General features: G+C 35.6%; 1 long non-coding RNA gene across 2 annotated transcripts in view; it reads left to right on the top strand.

Annotated features, from left to right (window-relative positions):
- LOC126491726 (uncharacterized) overlaps window positions 1–9,290 on the top strand; it is a 23,267-nt gene that overhangs the window by 11,025 nt on the left and 2,952 nt on the right. Inside the window, exons 2-4 of one of the 2 annotated variants that reach the window (XR_007589441.1) lie at window positions 3,288–3,374; window positions 6,104–6,194; window positions 8,883–9,284. This is a non-coding gene — a long non-coding RNA (uncharacterized lncRNA). Of the gene's footprint in view, window positions 1–3,287; window positions 3,375–6,103; window positions 9,285–9,290 lie in introns of those variants that run through there. The other variant, XR_007589440.1, reaches the window with a different exon arrangement.

The following is a 9,290-nucleotide window of genomic DNA, read 5'->3' as shown; positions in this document are numbered from 1 at the left end:
AAAAAAAAAAAAAAAAAAAAAAAAAAAAAAAAAAGACAGCCCCAATCTTTGAAATAAAAGATGGGACGAATACTCTATACTTTTGCAAAAACCCTGTGCCTCATCTTCATTGTGTTTATGTGAAATGTTTACTCTGAAGGATGTCCATAACTTCATGCAATCACTTTGTTTATTCACTAAAATTCTGTAATATCTTGGAATCAAGTTAGTTTCTTTTTATATAAGCACACGTTTCAGGGAAAGATCTCTAAGGAGAGCATTACACAATTTCCACTAAATCTTTTAAAAATGCTGTCTTACTTTTTCTCCCAGGTAATAACATTATTATCCCATTTTGATCTGTTCTGTATATCCTGCTACCAATCAAAGGGAAGTAGCTTCTCTCCTAACTTGTTTAGGACTGGAGGACCTTTTAGGGATAACTCTATGCACTTTCTTATATGCCTTTCTCTGCCACAAAACTACGACAAAGACAGAAGAGAGCATGCCATTCCTTATTCACCTTTAGTTTCCATGATACTTCCTTCACTCATTGTTTGAAGAGATGACCTGAATAAAAGTAATGTTGAGCAGTATTGAAACATTAAGTTTCGGTTTCCTAACTGTAAATTCAGACAGGATTCTTCCACAGAAAACTGCATAGACTTGAAGGAAGAAGTAAATAAGGTACATGGAGACATTATGGATGACAAAATAGTATACAAATGTCAATGGCATACAAGTTAAAGAGATATACCAATGAATTCAAAACTACTGTGTTGTGATATGTTATTTTATCAAAATGACTTTTTTAAAAAAAAATTAACTTATTGAAAACCATTAAAATTTTAACTGGGGGAAGTCAACTATTAAGTAATAAGTCAAAATTTAAAAATCTGAGTAATAGAATCTCAATGTGGTAGATGTCCCCTTAATTTGCTTAGATCCCTGGTTTAATCCTCAACTCACCTCAAGATAAATTCTATACTTAAGGATGATCTGTGGTTAAGGTGAGGTTCCATTGTTTTCACTTGAGTTTATTTACAGTTAATGAATGTGTGGAAATATGTTCAACAACTGTCAGTGTATTTGCATATATGGCTTGTATTTCTTTCTCACAGTTTCATGTCATCCTTTCACAGTATTTATTGATCATTTTTACAGATAGGGAAAACAGCTTTGTAATTAGAAAACACAAATAATAGATGTGAGTCATTTCTGTAAAACAAATATATCATTTAAGACTGAACTCATGAGTTTAAACAGTGGAAGAATAACCACCAAAGAACAGGAAGGTATTAGGGAGGTCTCCATCAAAGGATAAAACTCTTCAGTCAGAAAGAAGGAATAAATCCAGGGGACCAATATATGATAGTACTGATGTTTATTCTTAGCATCAGTTTGTTTGTGAACCCGACCTACAGAAATAATATTGGTAGTGCTCATAAAAAACAATGTGAGGCAATGCTTAAGCTCAGTTGATTCTCTCTGTGTATATTTCTTTCAAACTAATGTACTATATGATGGAAAGATTCTGAATGCATGTGATTGTTATCTGTCAATTAAAGCAAACAATTAAACATCCCTTGGTAATGTAGATGATAAAATTTAAATGTTATTCCAAAAACATGATAACAATGCAATTTAGCTGTCAGAATCTGTGTTTCACAAAGTACTCCAAATATCAGCATGTTCATGTTTAATTCTTTTGTTTCATCCATTTCTCAATTGCTATTAATACAGTTGTCTCAAGTGGTAGCCCTTAACACCACAAATTGATCTGTTTAGACTGCATGTAAACAAGAAAAATGAATACTATAAACTGAACCCTTTTACATATGCAGAGAAAATTAAAGGCCAATTCATTTGGGATCCTGTGAATAACATTTATGGGCATATACATGTGCTCTGTTTCATCATTTCAACTGTCAGTAAATTATTAGGCATGCAATTGTCACATTTTATAGCAGACTAGAGGCCACTTCCAGGAATGTTTATATACACATAAGAGACAAGACTTGTGTATTGTCACTATTAGGAATTTTGTTGCACATGCACATTTTAATTTTAGACGGTGTAAAAATATATCACACTCAACGCTTAAAACTACCAGTTTTATTTTACCACTTCCTGTCCATGCATACCCATAATCTCTCACTCTTCTTATGGTAGCAGCTGTCAGAATGAGCACTCTTCCTTTGAGAAGTCATGGCATCCTAGAACAGCAAAAATACACTGTCGGGAAGTGCTGAAAAGCAGGCCAGACTGTGACCTTGTATTCTGAAATGTAACAGCATGTTGCCTGTTTACCTGAGGACAAAGATGCCATTTGTACTATCTGGGACACCACATTTCCTCTGGCTACATCCTGTCTTATGTAGACGTCTGGTGTGTTCAGTTATTCTAACTACACTGAACTAAATTTTTGTTATTTATTTGGAGCTAAAATGTATTATGTCTAGCTACTATTTTTTCTCTGCCACCATTCCACATCAAATGTGAACCAAAACTTCAATATAGTGCAGTTTTTCAGAATACACATTGACTATGGAGAGATACAGCATTGATAAGATCATTATACGACTGAGTAAAATTTACAACTACCTGATTAATAAACAATGGGAATCAGAGGTCAAGATGAGTCATGTCTTCTTTAAATGCATAGTTATTTTGAGTTGAAGAAACTTCAATTTGAAGTGATTTCAAGATACCTCTTATCTTGATTATCATGGAATGCCTGGACTGAACTAAGCAGAGTACCATGCACCATGTAGAGCTTATACACAAGGCTCTTTGCATTGATATTCTCAAGGCCAGTAAATGGGGGCAAGTGCAGGAAGTTTTCAACCTGTGGGTCATAATCCTTTGCAGATCAAATGACCCTTTCACAGGGGTTGCCTAGGACCATCAGAAAAGAAATACATTTACATTATGATTAGAAGTGGAAGAAAATTATAGTTATAAAGTAGCAACAAAAATAATTTCACCATAACATAAAGAACTGTATTAAAGAGTCACAGCATCTGGAAGGTTGAGATTTAGTGGACTTGAGTATTTATTTGAGGCTCTCATTTGCAAAGTGAAAAGGAAAGGAGGATTAAGTAAGGTTTCACAAAGTTTTTCAAAGGCAAACACAGATGTTGAAGTTGATAACCATAATGGCCCATTCAACTTTGTGAGTTCCTTCCAATGATAATTCTGAGTTAACAAAATTAAACTAATAGATTACAGTTAATTAATAGTCTTCCATTCTTTTTAGTTTGCCTCTTTAATGATGCTAGACAAATTGCCTAGTGTATTTCTTCTAGAAAAAGAAAAAAGATGTGGAAGACATTGAAAACTCTACCACCTCGTCTGACAAGATTTCTCAACTTATTTAATAATCAAGATAAGAGGTAAGTTTGGGGCGATGTGTGGGAGGAGGGGGAGGGAAATGGGAAACGGGGAGGAGGCAGAAATTTTTTTTCAACAACTAAAAAAAATAAATAAACAAACAAAAAGGGGTAAGATTGTATTAGTTTCTAAACTTATCCTCTGAAACATAATTGCCTTAGAAGTATTTGTGATATTTAAATGAAATTACAAATCTACCTACTATCACAACTTATTGATAGTTAATACCAACATGACAAGGAAGTAACTTTCCTAGTGATTAGAAGCAAGTTAATTTAATTTATTCTATCTGCTATTACTTAACTAGTACTGATACAAGACAATGCTAGACTAATGAATAACAAGATTGAATTAATTTAATTTTCTAATTAGCTACTAACGTAGATAGTGTTATTGTTTATGTTTTACATATTCTGGTCCAGGTTACTTGTCTATAATTGCACAGTAGAGGAAGGTAGTTCCTGATGACCCATTGCTTGAATATTGACTTTTATCTTCCAAAAGATCTGCCATCCTTCTAACACCTGTGATTGGGTGAACCAACAATACAGCCTAATTTAGAGAATGTGCCAATTTTCACATTACCCCTGCCTGTGGCATAAAACAGAAGACACACTTGCCTAAAGGCATTCCTCCAGAAACACTAAAAGTTTCTAACCCACACAGAAGAGGCTTTTCCTTATTTTTTGTTAAATGTATATCTTTGCCTTCATTACTGACAGTAAAAGACAAAACACAAACTCAAGAGTAAGAATTTTACTGTCTTTGATTTAGACCCCTTTGTATTGCAGACATCCTTCTAACCTTGTTGTTCCCACCCTCAAAGAGAATTCAAGCATTCTGCACAGCAAAACACATCCAGTTTTAATGGTAGGTGAGTGGTAAGATCGACAAGCCCAGCAACTTGCCAGAAGTGCAGATTTGTTAATGACCCACACTGGGCTTCCCACCTTGAGAGTTGTTTTACTGTTTCCACCTCTAATCTACATCGTTTTTTTCTGGGCTTTTAAAATGCCCAATGCCTGAATTGAATTAAACCTTTTGGTTTAATAGCAAATCTTGAGTCTACTAAGATACTTATTATAACTCATAATTCATGTTAATGTGAACAGGTAGGAAACAGAGAGAGTAAACATAGGCACCTGTTGATGGTATACAAAGAGCTCATCTCCAGTTTATACCACAGTTATTATACACCTGCTATTCTAAGCACAGAATTTTTGTAATAATGGATATTTATTGTTAAATCTGAGAGAGATGTTATTATAAGCATATTGTAAACTAATCTTGAATTTTTATAATAAATCGTTAAAAATACCAAGTTGCCCTAATTATATAAGTAATGAAATTCAGAAACGTGAAAACTCGGTAATTTGTCAAGAAGAACTATCTTAAATTCCTAACCACTGAGGAAAATAATGATATGGATAGAAAGAAGGAACAAACAATTTTTATCTTATATTCAAAATTAGGTTTAAGACCAATGTTTTAGGCTAATACATACTTCAGAAATGAATAGGTGGGTGAGCATGGGGTAGATACCCAGTATAACCAGGGTTAGGTTATTAGCCTTAATAATCAGGGCAGAAATTAATTCTGGCACTGGAGATTCTTTTCAAGGAAAATGGGAGTGAATATTCAGCTTGTTGTCTGGGCAATTTGTGTTATCCTAGCCACAGTTCCCAGGGACTTCGTCTGTGTATGGATATACATATTAGCTCTTTTGGATGGCTATGCATGATTCTCTCAGACACTTTTTGGATTCACTTTTAATATTTATGATATGTGATATAAATTTCATCTTAAAGCCATTTCCACCCTGTTAGTTCCAGACTTAACAACTGCATAAACCAAGCTTCTACCCTGGACCTTACTCCATGGATTTTAAGAACAGGTGTCTTATTTTATTCCTATACAAAATACAAGTCAAACCATTGTGTGTCAAAATGTTACACACAAAATGTCTTAGTATTAAGTAGGAAAAGGTATGTTGATACTATGGAAGTAGTAAAGAGACTTATTAGTAAAGCTTCAAGTGACAACAGGCTCTAAAATGTTCCATTGAGTTCTAATTCAAGCTCTTTCAATATTTTCACTTATAGGGATTCCACAGTGAAATCCCTCTTGTCTCCTAGGATGCTTCTATACACACACATTCAAACACCAGCTAGTGTAACCCATGACTCCCAAGTTCTCTCATTCTCCAGTGTCCCCTGGAAATGTAACCATGGACTGTGAGTAGATTTAAGATAAAGGATGTTCTTAGATAACAGTATCATAGGCAAACCAGGGTGTGTACAAACTGAGGTTATGTTGAGAACAGGACTCTTCCTCCTGACCTGCTTTCCGAAAAAAAAAAAAAAAAAAAAACCTGTTCAGGGGCTTAGAAAAAGTGTTTAAAAATTACAGGTGTTCTTTTCTACAAAATATCCCAGAGTAGGCCCTGCTCCTGTACCAAGAGATCCATCCCAAGGGGTAAGTGAGTGTCTGCCCGGCTGGCCGGAAACCCCAGTAACAGAACAGGCCCCCTCCAATCCTCTAAACTTTCTGGTCATTTAGTGGGGCTTCACCCCAGCTACTGGCTTTCTCTATTTATCCCACCCAGCTTGCCCCCAAGCACCCCTTTCCATCTACAGAGTTCTAGGATCCCCCAACTCAGACTGCTTTGAGGCTAAGGGTCTGGGGATACAGTGGTGAGTGCTACTGTTACAGGGATTTCTTTATTTCACAGGACCCTTCACCTACCAAGCACGCCCTTTTGTCTGCCAGGTCCTAGGTCAGCAAGAGGCCCTGCTCCTGTACCAGGAGAACCATCCAGAAGGGTAAGTGTGTGTCCACCTGGCTAACCGGACACTCTGGGAATGGAGTACAGAACCCCTCCAATTCCCTAAACATTCCTGGCCATTCAGCAAGGCTTCTTCCTGGCTACTGGCTTTCTCTATTTACCCCATCCTATTTTGCCACCAAACACTCCTGTTCATCTGCAGGGTCCTTAGTTTCACCACCACAACCTACTTCAGGGTGAAGGGGAACTGAGAGTCAACTCCAGTGCTGAGGGGACCTAAAGAAGGCAGACCAAGAAAAACCCCCAATACACAGCCACAGAGAAGATTGGAACAAGACGCCAAGACTCTCCTGACCGTATTTGAAGGAAGAAATGGGCAGGTACCAATTAAAGGATTCCTCCAACAACCCGAAAAGCAACATAACACCAGAATCCAGCGAACATGCAACAGGAAGACTTAAACACCCTAATCCAGAAGAAGTAGAAGAAATAGACTTTAAACATAAAATTATGACAGTGATAGAGACCCTTAAACAGGACGTGAAAAACTCCGTTAAAGAAATGGATGAGAAGACTAACAAAAAGTTAGAAGAAATAAATAAATCCCTCAAAGATACCCAAGAAAACACAGAAAAAAACAATCAAACAGGTAATGGAAACAGTTCAAGACTTGAAAACTGAAATGGAGGTAATGAAGAAAACACAAACCGAAAGATGGCTGAATATTGAAAATCTGGGTAAATGAACCGGAACTACAGAGACAAGTATAACCAACAGAATATAAGAGATAGAAGAAAGAATCTCAGATGCTGTAGATACTATAGAGGAAATAAACTCATTGATCAAAGAAAACAGCAAATCCAACAAATCCTTAGCACAAAACATCCAGGAAATCTGTGACACCATGAAAAGACCAAACCTAAGAATAATAGGAGTTGAAGAAGAAGAATTTCAGCTCAAAGGCCCAGAAAATATATTTAACAAAATTATAGAAGAAAACTTTCCCAACCTAAAGAAGGATATTCCTATGAAGGTACAAGAAACGTACAGAACACCAAATAGACTGGATCAAAAAAAAAAAATCCCCTCGCCATTTAATAATCAAGACACAGAACATACAGAATAAAGAAAGAATATTAAGAGCTGCAAAGGAAAAAGGTCAAGTAACATACAAAGGTAAACCTATCAGACTTACACCTGACTTCTCAATTGAAACCATGAAAGTCAGAAGGTCTTGGATAGATGTGCTCCAGACACTAAGAGACTACTATACCCAGCCAAGCTTTCTCTCACCAATGATGGAGAAAACAAGATATTACAGGACAAAAACAAATTTAAACAATACGTAACCACAAACCCAGCCTTACAGAAAGTACTAGAAAGAAAACTACAACCCAAGGAAGCCATAGTAACACTCATACAACACACATAGTAACATAGTATCTGACAATCCTCCACTAGCACAACTCAAAGAAGGAAAGCCCACAAACACTACCACCAAAAAAAAAAAAAAAATGAATACAATAGCAGAGGAAGATATAGGAGAAAAGGAAACATAAAAGACAGAAATGACTAAATTCATAATTTTATATATGAAACTGTAAAATAAAACAAAGGAAATTTAGTAATCCCAACATCCATGAAGAAAAGTTAGAGAAAATTGACTTAAATGAGAAAAAAGATTTTCTTATTGTCTTCTGAAGATAAGAGCTTTCTGGAATAAACAAAATAATTTAATTGAAATGTTTTCATTTAATCAAATGAAGTCTCCCCACTATTCTCTTTTTTTTTAGTATGGAGTTAAATACCAATTAATTGTCTTAGGTGATGTTCATGTTAATCATTGCTTACAAATATGTTATAACTACTTGAGAATATATTTCTTGAAATCTTTTTGTCTCTGTAATCTGACAGTTCTTTCTTGTTAGAAAATACATGTAGCCATTTAAATAGATTTGAGGGAGTTATGATTATGAAAACGATATAGGCCAGAGTGACTATTTTAAGAAACATAAAGCAAGAACATCCAACTATCTTGAACACTTCATTTCATTTATTTACACCTCATAGTTGAATTATTTGTGAAACTTACACTGTGAGAAATAACCCTGGAAATTGTTTTTATGGATAACTGTCATGATGTTTTGTCTATTTTTATTACAACTTAAAGTCTAGTCTGTGTCACCTTCATTGTTACTATTATGATGCATAAGGTTATACTACAGATCCGTGGATATTAGAAAAGTGAATTATAGAGCAAGGATCCACAAAACGTGTCATTAAAGAACAATCTGAGGCTTCAGAGTTGCTGCCCAGAATATGTTTAAACAGGAAATTGTAATGACGGGACAGAGTGGCAACACCTACTTTTCTGCCTTGGGCATAGAAGGAAGCCTTAACATAATAAAAACAAGGCATTTAATGGTGTTATTATGGTGCATTGTAATGCATAGACTTTAAATATTTTTTTGCAATAAATAGACACATCTTTTTTTTGAACCCAGAATTGGTAGTTTCCTATCATTACATAAGGAGTGATCATAGTACACCAGAAAAAGTATGAGATCTTATGAGTCACAACAAAGGAGATAAGGCAGAGAGGAAAATGAGGTCATATGTGTTCCTAATAGGCCCCAGAGGGTAGCAAGGGGTTTATTAAATACATGTAAATATACAATGAAAGGAAAGTGATAAGGGTTATATTGGAAACATATTCTAATTTCAGTTTCTAGAAAATGTTTAAATACAAGATGGAATGAAGACTGGGAGAATAGGAGAGAAGTTTCTGGTGAAGAAAACATGTTGGAAACTTGAAGCACTAGAGACAGGGAACATTCAAGGAGCCTAAAGGAATTAATGGTAATGAACAGAGAAAACGAGGTGTTCTGTTGATCAAAACTGTTACAGGCTATGCAAAAGAATATGTGTTTCTCATTTCAGTGATATGAAAGATATTCGTCAGTATTGCTATAGGATAGGGTCATTTCAGGTTCCCTATCCTCCGCTTCCCAAGGGACTAACTGGGGACATCGCCTTGGGCTCCTGGGAGCCACTCTAGGTTCAAGTCTCTTGCCAACACTAAGGTGGCTCCCTTAACTAAGATATGTGCTTCCCTGCTCCCCTATCCAACCTT

The sequence above is a fragment of the Alexandromys fortis genome, unplaced genomic scaffold (assembly GCF_014885135.2).
Source record: "Alexandromys fortis isolate MF-2015 unplaced genomic scaffold, M_Fortis_MF-2015_v1.1 scaffold_255, whole genome shotgun sequence".
NCBI classification, from domain to species: Eukaryota; Metazoa; Chordata; class Mammalia; order Rodentia; family Cricetidae; genus Alexandromys; species Alexandromys fortis.
The sequence above is the reverse complement of the archived record's forward strand: the minus strand, read 5'-3'. Positions and strand labels throughout refer to the sequence as shown.